This window comes from Erpetoichthys calabaricus, chromosome 2 (genome assembly GCF_900747795.2).
Source record: "Erpetoichthys calabaricus chromosome 2, fErpCal1.3, whole genome shotgun sequence".
NCBI classification, from domain to species: domain Eukaryota; kingdom Metazoa; phylum Chordata; class Cladistia; order Polypteriformes; family Polypteridae; genus Erpetoichthys; species Erpetoichthys calabaricus.
This window is the reverse complement of record NC_041395.2, coordinates 187,874,800-187,887,805: the sequence shown is the minus strand read 5'-3', so window position 1 is coordinate 187,887,805 and position 13,006 is coordinate 187,874,800. Positions and strand designations below refer to the sequence as shown.

Sequence of the window (13,006 nt, the reverse complement as noted above, 5' to 3'; positions counted from 1 at the left end):
TAGAACAGCAGGTTATTATCCTGGCAGCAGAATTTTGAAGAAGTTGTAAGCGATGGATACGTTTTTGTGGGATGCCAGAGAGAATAGCATTACAGTAATTTATACGTGAGGTGACTAGGGCATTAACCAATACTTCAGTACTGTGTTGCATAAGAACAGGACAAAGTCTAGAAATGTTTTGGAGATGGAAGAAGGCAGTCCGAGAAATGTTACTTATATGAGAGGAATTATTTAATAATAATAATAATTATTATTTAGTAATTGCCATTATTAGTGTATAAATGGATATAAATAATTGCATTTAAATGATTCGCCAAAATCTTTTGTATGTAAACAATACTGTTTTAGACATTATTGTTTTTTCATCTGAAAACCCGGTTTCCACGTCTACCTGTATTAGTGTAAATGGCAAATTTGCCACCCGCAATATGGCGGACGCACTGACATATCGTGTCAACTGGGCAACACAGTGAATGCGGCGTCTATCTATATATGTCTATGGCAGTGCCTGCCCGATTTGCATGCGCATGCGCACAAAGACAACCCAAGCCATGCACGCATGCGCAGAGCTTTGCTATTACGACCCTGCCCGATCTGCATTTTTTACTTTGCGACACGAGTCCCCATCCGATTTGTCTTGCGCACGCGCTCTCTGCTTAATTAAAATTCATTTCACAACGCTGCCCGATTTGTTCTGCGCATGTGTAATGTTTTACGACACACGTCACTCATCAGGTTTGAATTGTACTTGCGAGTCATTTTTGTTTTGCCGTTTATCTCCGTCTTTACGTGGACTTCTTGCTGGAAAAGATGGAAACTTTTGAATTTTATAACGTCTTGGAAGAATATTTGTCGCCTGAAAATTTTAACTCCATTCAAATGAAGAGGGAGCGAAATGAAATGCGATGTCTGTCTGTCAACTTTATAATGGATACATATAGCTTTTTGTAAGTACATCGTATTGATGAAAAGGCAATAAGGATTTTCATTTTTAGTTGCAATACGACATTCGTAATCTCGTGGTTTAAATGTGAAAGTCGCAGCATTTTCCGTATTTGGGTTAATGGATGCATTTCATTTATTTCATAACACCCTATTAGCATTTGGTGGTATGTTTCTTTTAACATTTGTTCGTATTTTTCATCTTAAAGAATGAACGGCATGCTAATAATTAAGCAAAACAATGTAATCAAAGTGTCGAATTAGGAATAGAATTAGGAGTGCACGTGTGACACTCGACGGGTGTAAAGTGTGCCCTCCAAAGGCATCGGTATTTTTTATTATGTTGATATCAGATTACATCATTGCAATAGTTTTTCCATAATAAAGTTAACATATAATAATGAAGGCTAAATTACATACAAGAGTAGCAACAGCTAAGTTATTTAAAGAAAGCGAGACGCAGATGATAGCTTTACAAATTGTTAATGAAGCAGATCAGAATCTTACACGTTTTAATCATTTTAGTTTTTTTTTCATTTTTAAAAGCTGTTTCTAGCATATTAATGTCCATACAGAAAGATGTAACAGAGGGTCTAACGTTCTGAACTTTACACTTATGAATAGAGAGAAAAGCCAAGCAAAATGACACCTTTAAAGGGGGACGGATAATGGGAGGAGACCGCAGCCTCAATCCTGGAAAACACCTGTTTGCTATTAATCAATTACATCCATCACAGGAATATTTAAGTAATCAGGAGGGAACAGAAAAAAGAGGAAGGAGAGGAGAGAAGGAGACTTTTCATTTTCACGACCATGAGCCATCTGTACCTGCTGTATTCCACATCGCGCATTTTCATCCAGTTTGTTTTTCAATCCGCCGGACTTACTTCAATACCCTCATCACGAGAGACCCCGGGGTCGGACTTCATCATCCGCCACGCGCCGAGGATTCACGGTGAGGCTGCTCCATTTTGTTCTGGGAAATACAAACACTCCACGTATCGGTTAACCAGTCAGCTGCATTTCAGGACAATTATTTATTGGACTCAAGTTCACGACCATTCAGTTCCGTATCTCATTCGGTTTTTGTTATTTGTGTTGTTTGTTATATGTTACAAGGGCTAGGGAGGGTTTATTGTGTGTGTGTATATATATATATATATATATATAATATATATGGCATTGTTGCTTTGGTGGAGGAATATATATATATATATATATATATATATATATTGAATAAATAAATGGTATGTTTAAAAATAACAAAAGTGAAATATCTGTGAACAATGTCAAAAAAAATTGCACACAAATATATATATGAGTAGAAAATTCAGTAATCATAAAGAAGTATAAATGGTAAATGGATTTAACTAGAACACAAATACAATGAAAATGGTCAACAATGGGGAGGTGTTAAAAACTATTAGAGAAAGGGAACACAAACATATTTACAGATATGAAAAAAGCAAGATTTTACCACTGCGTTCACATGGCTATCAAGTTTTAAAGTGGAATCCATTTTCACACCTAAATTTGTGATCATGGATTTCTCAAATTGAGCCACAGTGGAAAGGTCGATGCAGGGGGTCCCTCTGGTGCTATTAGGTCTAAATTGCATTACTTCTGTTTTGTTCTCATTAAAATTTAGAAAATTTAATGCCATCCAAATAATAGTGTAATAAATACACTGCATGGTCAAATGGCCAGGGACAAAGACAAACTTGCAGCTTTCAAGGTTGCCGGAGACAATAAACCTCTGGGGGTCCCAAGCCAAAGCCTGCACAGCCCCTCTGCACATCCCAGCATACATAATTGTGGCCATCTCAGTCCAATTACAGTTCCATTCCAGGACGTCTTGTGAACTTTTCTTCTCTCCCGCAACACAGGCAGTTTGAGTTGATGTAACATACAGTGGAGATGCAGGGGGGCACCATTGCAATAAACTGGAAAAAGTCAATTTTAACTCCTTTCGAACGAAAGTGAGAGAAATGAAATGCGAAGTATATCTGTGAACTTTATAATGGATACGTATAGCTTTTTGTAAGTACATCGTATTGATGAAAAAGGCAATAAGGACTTTCATTTTTAGTTGCAATATGACATTCGTAATCTTGTGCGTGTGAAATGTGAAAGTCGCAGCTTTTTCTGTATTTGGGTTAATGGATGTATTTAATTTATTTTGTAACACCCTATTAGCATTTGGTAGTGTGTTTCTTTTAACATTTGTTCACATTTTTTTATCTTAAAGAGTGAACGGCATGCTAATAATTAAGCAAAACAATGTAATCGAGGTGTCGAATTAGGAATAGAATTAGGAGTGCATGACTGTGTGGAATAATAAAAAATTTAAAATCAATATATTAAATAATAGTTGAACAAAGAATCTTGGACTGAGGAACTTTTGACCTATTTTTGTACTTAGATAAACAAATCTAAAATGCCTTGATGATTATTATCTGTGTGCATTTGGGTGGATGGAAAATATATTATTATGCAAACCAGCTGATGCTAAGAAAATGTATATGTATATACAGTATATTTGCAAGTATAAGAATTCTTTGTGTTAACCATATGAATGCATTAAAATTGTTAAAAGAGGAAAACCATTACCTGTATAATCATTTTAACAGTATAAGTATATTACTAGTTTGTATTAATGAGCTATGGATTAATTGTTTAATAATATGACTTACTTAAACTAATGAACTAAAGATTAATTGATTATTGTGTACGGAAAGCTGAAAGAACAAACTTGCAACACTTCTGTCAAACTGCTGACTCTTAGACTGTACTCAGGAAAACTGCTAATCTAAGTAAGTGCGTCTTGGGAACTGCACGTCTGACATTGTGGTCAGCAACACAGGAGCGCCACAGGGGACTGTACTTTCTCCGGTCCTGTTCAGCCTATATACATCGGACTTCCAATACACCTCGGAGTCCTGCCATGTGCAAAAGTTCGCTGATGACACTGCTATCGTGGGCTACATCAAGAATGGGCTGGAGGAGGAGTATAGGGACCTAATCAATGACTTTGTTAAATGGTGCGACTCAAACCACCTACACCTGAACACCAGCAAAACCAAAGAGCTGGTGGTGGATTTCAGAAGGCCCAGACCCCTCATAGACCCAGTGATCATCAAAGGTGACTGTGTGCAGATGGTGCAGACCTATAAATATCTGGGAGTGCAGCTGGATGATAAATTAGACTGGACTGCCAATACTGATGCGCTGTGCAAGAAAGGACAGAGCCGGTTATACTACCTTAGAAGGCTGGCGTCCTTCAACATCTGCAATAAGATGCTGCAGATGTTCTATCAAACAGTTGTGGCGAGCGCCCTCTTCTACGCAGTGGTGTGCTGGGGAGGCAGCATTAAGAGGAAAGACGCCTCACGTCTGGACAGACTGGTGAGGAAGGCAAGCTCTATTGTTGGCATGGAGCTGGACAGTTTAACATCTGTGGCAGAGCAAAGGGCGCTCAGCAGGCTCCTATCAATTATGGAGAATCCACTGCATCCACTTAATAGTATCATCTCCAGACAGAAGAGCAGCTTCAGCGACAGACTGCTGTCACTGTCCTGCTCCACTAACAGATTGAGGAGATCGTTCCTCCCCCAAACTATGCGACTCTTCAATTCCACCCGGGGGGGTAAACGTTAACATTTAACATTATACATAGTTATTGTCTGTTTTTCACCTGCATTATTATCATTCTTTAATTTAATATTATTTATTGTATCAGTATGCTGCTACTGAAGAATGTGAATTTCCCCTTGGGATTAATAAAGTATCTATCTATCTATCTATCTATCTATCTATCTATCTATCTATCTATCTATCTATCTATCTATCTATCTATCTATCTATCTATCTATCTATCTATCTATCTATCTATCTATCTATCTAATCTTTTTTATTTTCCAAACGTCTGTGATTTTTGTTTAATCAACAGTAATAGGTTCTTTCACTTCTTCTTCAATCGTTTTGAACACTTGTGTTGTAATATTACTAAATTCCCCCAAAGAATTGTGTAACCTTATCCCATGACAAGCTGTCTCTGTGAGATGTATGACTCTTTTATAAAAAGGAAGCTCACCCCCCAAGATTGGGCTATTTGCTGGTAACTGTCAGTGACAAAAGTTGACAGGGGCTGGCAGTGGTCTCTCTGCTTACCAAGAATAAAGAAATTGCTTTTTTACTCTATATCTGCTGTCTGCCTGCTGTTTGCCTCGAACCTTCATCCACAACTGACACTCGACGGGTATAAAGTGTGCCCTCCAAAGCCATCGGTATTTTTTATGTTGATATCCGATTACATCAATACAATAGTTTTTCCATAATAAAGTTAACAAATCTTAATTCATAATTCGCCTACCTCCTCACTCACTCACTCACGTCTGTCCGAAGCCGAATGCGCAGTCACCTTCTGCGCACGTCCGAACCCGAATGCGCAGTCGCCTTCTGGGCAGCTGCCCGAAAAACCTTATGAGACCGACATCCAACCCCAACATCGCGGCAGGCAGCAGATTTACGGCTGCAAAAAATCAAAGAGAAAGGCGACTTCGATTAAAGCTCTAGAGGCCTGAAAGGCGATTTCGACTACAGCTCGAGGCCTAATTACGCATTCTGATTCAATTACGCATTCATTCAATACACCTATATCAGGTTGGTGGTGCTTATACTTATTACTATTCCATATTATACTGGAATATTCATTATTCAATATTATACTATAGGCCTGGAAAATTCAACAACTAACAGTACAAGCCTGCACAGTAATGAGTAAAGCGGACTACAATCATTACAAAACAACTTCTTTGTTACTTATCATTTGTTCTTCATACACTGCTGACACAAACTCGTGCCCGTTTCATCTTACGTTGTCGAAACGGGCTCTTTGTCTAGTATATACTGTAATAATGAAGGCTAAATTACATACCAGAGTAGCAACAACTAAGTTGTTACAAGAAAGCGAGATGCAGATAATAGCATTACAAATTGTTAATGAAGCAGATCAGAATCTTACACGTTTTAATTATTTTAGTGTGTTTTCAGTTTTTAAAAGCTATTTCTAGCATATTAATGTACATACAGAAAGTTGTAACAGAGGGTCTAACGTTCTGAACTTTACACTTATGTATCGGAAATTTATGAAGCAAGGAAACCACAGTTACTGCATTTTCTAATATTTAATCTTCAAAACTGTATACAGAAGAAGAACAATACTTAAACAGTGAGATGTTTGTTTGTCATTCAAGACAGTAACAGAAATAAATCTTTATAAAACATTTTGGAATAGGAGCAGAAGTAAAAGAAATGTGAGAGGGGATTTGTCTTCATTTGTACATAAACTACATTTTGGCGATATATTAATGTCATACTTATGAATTAATTTGTTAGTTGACTACTATTCATAATTTTGAAATTGATTTCTTTAATCTTGTTTGGTAGAAAAAAATTATATGGCAGAAAAACGGGCAATTTTAAAATTTATATCCAAAGCCATCAAAGAAGTGTGGTGTGTGTCAGGCTGGGCACCTACTGTTGTCATTTGTCATTAGCTTATCATTTAAGCTGTTGGTTTAGGAGGAGTACACACACACGTACCTTTAACTGAATACAATGGAGAAGGCTTGCTCCTTAATAATCATAATAATTCATTACATTTATATAGCGCTTTTCTCAGTACTCAAAGCGCTATCCACACAGGGAGGAACTGGGAAGCGAACCCACAATCTTCCACAGTCTCCTTACTGCAAAGCAGCAGCACTACCACTGCACCACCTGTGAGGACAAGAAATAACATTTCTTATTGCTGTAGTTAGAAATACAATGCCCCTTCATTGTATTTTTTTTTTCTTGACCCTACAGGATGCCTGGTGGTAACCAGCCTTCCAAGTGGCTGAACAGATTCCAGTGTACCTGAATTCTGAGACACAACTGGATGTTCTTTTCTTCTGCTTTTAAGATTTCCAATTCGAGATGATGTGCAGTTCATGTTAGATTTGCTATTTCTACAGGTAAGACTACTGATGCTTTCAGTTTCAGAAGTAATTTGTGCACAATTCCTGCAAAGCCTCCCCATATTTATTACTTGATCTGTAATATTTTGCTGCCTTGAATACTGTATGCTTGCTCACTCTGTCTAGTAATTAACACTGGCTTTTTAATTTTAGACAGTAAAGCCTCAGAGTGTGAATCCTCACAAACACAGAGACTGAGGCACATCAGTACCAGTAGTCACTGAACAGGGATATTGTTCCGTTTTGCAAAATAACATGTATTTTCTTAAGTTACTGTGCTTTGTTGTTGGATTTTGAAGAGCTGAGAGTTAATTTTTAAATTAAAACAAAACTAAGGCAGGAGAGAAAAACAAAGATGTTTTCATGTAAGTAATGACACCTGAGCACATCACATTAGAAGTTCAGATATACAGAGATTGTAACACGATGTCTACCGTATGCATAATGTAAAAAAAAAAATGATGCTACATATAATGACAGTTAAGTTGGTATTCCTTCAAAATCCAACAAAAAACCACAGTAATTATTATTAGTTGGACTTCACTGTAAGCAGAACTTTATCTATTGTGATGGTTTGGTAATAATTGATCTGCAGTTGTACCAAGGAAGGAGGCAGAACAAGAAGTAAGGTTACACTTTATTAATGTTTGAACTCCTTGAGTGAATATCTACTGTGTTTATGTTTTAACAGTTACAGTGAAGTAGAAGAGTCTGGCCGTGTTATGGGGCAGCAGTTAAAGAAGAAGGAAGGAGAGATTTGTGCCCTGTTGAAGTAGTGGCTGGTCCTCCTGCCCGCACTTCTAGAATCCTCCATCTCAACCTCTGCTCTGATCTGCTGTGCCTTTGCCAAGTGATCACGAGGTATTGGACTATTTTGGGGTTTTTTTCTTCTGAAAACTGTCTCAGTCTCATTACACTGGCTGCCTGTCTCACACAGAATTGATTTCAAGGTTCTATTAAATAATTAGAAGGCTTTGATTATTTTAGATCCTGCCTGTATTTTGGAGTGTCTGCTCCCAACATTTCTTTTCTCAAACGTTGCTTTTCTTTTTATTCCAAGATCAACCATAAAAACTGGCAGCTTTCTGTACTCATGCAACAAAATCTGGAATTCTTTCCCAATAGAGAAGTGCCAGGCCACAAATGTTGATAATTTCAAAATTTCTAATTTGGCTTTTTCTTAATTACTTGCATTGGTTGTAATAGATTAGAAATGGTACTGTGTACAGTTTGTAAGATCTGCACTGGGCAGTAACTTATGCTGTGTTTCTCTGTTGTCTTTTTCCAGTTTATTGCAATGGTGCCCCCTGCATCTCCACTGTCCGTTACATCAACTGAAACTGCCTGTGATGCCGGAGAGAAGAAAAGTTCACAAGACGTCTTGGAATGGAATTGTGATTGGACTGAGATGACCACAATTATGTATGCTGGAATATGCAGAGGGGGATGTGCAGGCTTTGGCTTGGGACCCCCACAGGTTTATTATCTCTGGCAACCTTGAAAGCTGCAAGTTTGTCTTCATGCAGTGTATTTATTACACAAAGCAAGGACCCATCAATTTTCTTCTTATTTACTTTGATAATACCTTCAGTTTTCTTTGTAACTGTATATTTTTGTAGAGCAATTTAGCAACACTTGTAAGCAAAGGTGATATAGAATAAATGTTAAGGGACAGATCAGAAAAAATGTCAGTTTAAATAGAATAAATTTTTATAATACCAAGGTAAAAATCTGTAAATATGTTTGTGTTCCCTTTCTCTAATAGTTTTTAACACCTCCCCATTGTTGGCCATTTTCATTGTATTTGTGTTCTAGTAAAATGCATTTACCATTTATACATCTTTATGATTACTGAATTTTCTACTAATATATACAGTACTGTGCGAAAGTTTTAGGCAGGTGTGAAAAAATGCTGTAAACAAAGAATGCTTTCAAAAATGGAAGTGTTAATCATTTATTTTCATCAATCAACAAAATGCAGTGAATGAACAAAAGAGAAATCTAAATCAAATCAATATTTGGTGTGACCACCCTTTGCCTTCAAAACAGCATCAATTCTAGGTACACTTGCACACAGTTTTTGAAGGAACTCGGCTGGTAGGTTGTTCCAAACATCTTGGAGAACTAACCACAGATCTTCTGTGGATATAGGCTTCCTCGCATCCTTCTGTCTCTTCATGTAATCCCAGACACACTTGATGATGTTGAGATCAGGGCTCTGTGGGGGCCATACCATCATTTCCAGGACTTCTTGTTCTTCTTTACGCTGAAGATAGTTCTTAATGTCTTTGACTGTATGTTTGGGGTCGTTGTCCTGCTGCAGAATAAATTTGGGGCAATCATACGCCTCCCTGATGGTATTGCATGATGGATAAGTATCTGCCTGTATTTCTCAGCATTCAGAACACCATTAATTCTAACCAAATCTCCAACTCCATTTGCAGAAATGCAGCCCCAAACATTCAGGGAGCCTCCACCATGCTTCACTGTTGCCTGCAGACACTCATTATTGTACCACTCTCCAGCCCTTCGATGAACAAACTGCCTTCTGCTACAGCCAAATATTTCAAATTTTGACTCATCAGTCCAGAGCACCTGCTGCCATTTTTCTGCACCCCAGTTCCTATGTTTTCGTGCATACTTGAGTCGCTTGGCCTTGTTTCCACGTCGGAGGTATGGCTTTTTGGCTGCAACTCTTCCATGAAGACCACTTCTGACCAGACTTCTCCGGACAGTAGATGGGTGTACCTGGGTCCCACTGGTTTCTGCCAGTTCTGAGCTGATGGCACTGCTGGACATCTTCCGATTTCGAAGGGTAATAAGCTTGACGTGTCTTTCATCTGCTGCACTAAGTTTCCTTGGCCGACCACTGCGTCTACAATCCGCAATGCCCGTTTCTTTGTGCTTCTTCAAAAGAGCTTGAACAGCACATCTTGAAACCCCAGTCTGCTTTCAAATCTTTGTCTGGGAGAGACCTTGCTGATGCAGTATAACTACCTTGTGTCTTGCTGCTGTGCTCAATCTTGCCATGACATGAAACTGTCTTCCACAACCTCACCTTGGTAGCAGAGTTTGGCTATTCCTCACCCAGTGTTAAGCCTCCTACACAGCTGTTTCTGTTTCAGTTAATGACTGTGTTTCAACCTACGTTTGACATTGATGATCATTAGCACCTGTATAGTATAATTGGTTGATCATACACCTGACTATAATCCTACAAAATCCCTGACTTTGTGCAAGTGTACCTATAAGAACTGATGCTGGTTTGAAGGCAAAAGGTAGTAACACCAAATATTGATTTAATTTAGATTTTTCTTTTATTCCCTCACTTTGCATTTTGTAAATTGATAACAATAAACAATCATTATTTATATTTCTGAAAGCATTCTTTGTTTACAGCATTTTTTCACACCTGCCTAAAACTTTTGCACAGTACTCTGTGTGTGTGTGTGTATGTGTGTGTGTGTGTGTGTGTGTGTGTGTGTGTATATATATATATATATATATATATATATATATATATATATATATATATATATATACTGTATATATATATATATATATACTGTATATATATATATATATATACTGTATATATATATATATATATATATATATATATATATATATATATATATATATACTAAATATATATATATATATATATATATAAAAATGTAATTTCTGTGTGTAATTTTTATTTTGACAAACATTGTTCACAGATATTTCACTTTTGTTATTTTTAAACATCCATCCATCCATCCATTTTCCAACCCGCTGAATCCAAACACAGGGTCACGGGGGTCTGCTGGAGCCAATCCCAGCCAACACAGGGCACAAGGCAGGAAACAATCCTGGGCAGGGTGCCAACCCACCGCAGTATTTTTAAACATATTTATTCAATTAAAAATGTATGAAAAAGTGTATTTCCTTTTTTAAAGTTATAAAAATGAACTGGCTCTGTATCAATATGGGTGAATAAAACCATTCACATGAGATGAATCTGCACACAGACAATGGTGTGTTATGTTGATTAAACTTGTAAGAAAGAATGTCACTGCACTCTGTCCACATGGTGTTCATCATAAACTGAACTATTTCATGCTGTTTAAATTCTGCTTAGTTACTGCAGAATATTTTATTTTACAGCTGTTAAATTCAGTTCAGTTTTATTGTCTTAATAGGTAAGATTGGTTTCTCAGGGGTTTTTTACAGAGACACCTTGAAATAATATTAAAAACACCACTAAGAACAAATTTATTACAAATATGAACTACAGCAGCAAGAACTTACTGTAAAAAAATTGAAGTGATAACAGCTCACTCACTTATGTCTGTGGATGTAAAATTAAACTTCTTTGTAAGATTAATAGCCGTTGGAATAAATGAGGATTTGAACCAGTGGCTTTATACTCTTGATTCCTTCAGCATCTGACCTGATTGCACAACTGAGAATGAATTAAAGAAACTGAACAAGTGGACTGTCACAGTTAACACTAAGGGGGGCAGTCAGCACAAAGCAATGCAACACAGTGTTAATTCTTTTTGTTGAAAAAGGACCATTTCTTTCTATAAAACTGGTTGGCAACATTAGGTTTTGTAAACCTGATGCCTCAAGACAAATGGCAATTTTATTAATAATAATTGATATCTAAAGATATTTTTAAACAAATACAATTTGTCAATAGAAGGAAATTGCAACAATAGATCAAAACGGAAAGGGGACTTTATATAATTTATTACGTGAGTGGAAAAATAAAAACACTACATACTTATATATACACACACACAGTACCTGCCAAATAATACAAGGAGTACACAACGTGTTTCGCCCTAATTGGGGCTCATCAGGTGTGCACAGCTATGCTTCCCCTTACTGCGATCAAACCTTGGACGTCAACGTTACGCCACAAAAGCTGCTTTGTTCATTTTGCAGGATGAATATTTTCATTATGGTAAACTAATGTGGAACTAAAATGTATATACCGTAATGTCAAAGTGTGAATCGGCATGCACAGTTCAGATCGAGCCATGCTGTAAAGTGGATTTTTTTTGTTTTTTTCATTACGTGCATGCGGTGTGTGTCACTACCTGGTGACAGTGGTTGTGCCCATAGACATATATAGATAGACGCCGCATTCACTGTGTTGCCCAGTCGACACGATACATCAGCGCGTACACCATATTGCGAGTGGCAAAAGTGCCATTTAAACTAATACAGGTAAATTTGGAAACCGGGTTTTCTGGTGAAATAACAATAACGTTTAAAACAGTATCGTTTACATACAACAGATTTTGGTGAATTGTTTAAATGCAATTATTTATATCCATTTATACACTAATAATGACAATTATGAAATAATAATAATATTATGAAATAATTCCTCCCATATAAGTAACATTTCTCGGACTGCCTTCTTCCATCTCCGAAACATTTCTTATGCAACACAGTACTGAAGTATTGGTTAATGCCCTAGTCACCTCACGTATAAATTACTGTAATGCTATTCTATCTGGCATCCCACAAAAACGTATCCATCACTTACAACTTCTTCAAAATTCTGCTGCCAGGATAATAACCTGCTGTTCTAAATCCACTGAACATTTTGCACCTATTGCATTCTCTCTCAACTTTACTGGCTCCCTGTTAACTACAGAATGCAATACAAAATACTGCTCTTAACATTTAAAGCTCTCCACAACCTCACTGATCTCCTCCAGACTTTCACTCCCTCTCGCTCACTCAGATCCTCATCTGCAGCTCTACTTTCTGTACCACACATCAAACTCTGTTCTATGGGAGCGCGAGCGTCTCTCATAGTGCTCCTCAACTCTGGAATTCTCTTTCCTCTCATATACGTCAGCTCGATTCAATAACACATTTTAAAACTACCCTCAAAACTTATCTTTTCAATCTGGCATACCAATTGTGAATTTTGCACTGTTACTGCCAGTTATCTTTGTTTGTCTTTCTTTTAATAGTGAAATGATACACTCAATGACAAAAATAAGCAATTTTATTGTATACAAATTGGCTTAATAATT

General features: G+C 37.1%; 1 long non-coding RNA gene across 2 annotated transcripts; it reads left to right on the top strand.

Annotated features, from left to right (window-relative positions):
• Positions 1–787: 787 nt before the first annotated feature.
• LOC114643985 (uncharacterized) lies at positions 788–8,354 on the top strand. 2 transcript variants are annotated; one of them, XR_003714860.2, is made up of 4 exons: positions 788–907; positions 6,811–6,959; positions 7,654–7,823; positions 8,251–8,354. It is a non-coding gene; the product is annotated as an uncharacterized LOC114643985 (long non-coding RNA). The 2 variants fall into 2 exon arrangements; XR_007934003.1 differs by lacking the exon at positions 788–907 and adding an exon at positions 2,933–2,982.
• The last annotated feature ends 4,652 nt before the right edge of the window (positions 8,355–13,006 follow it).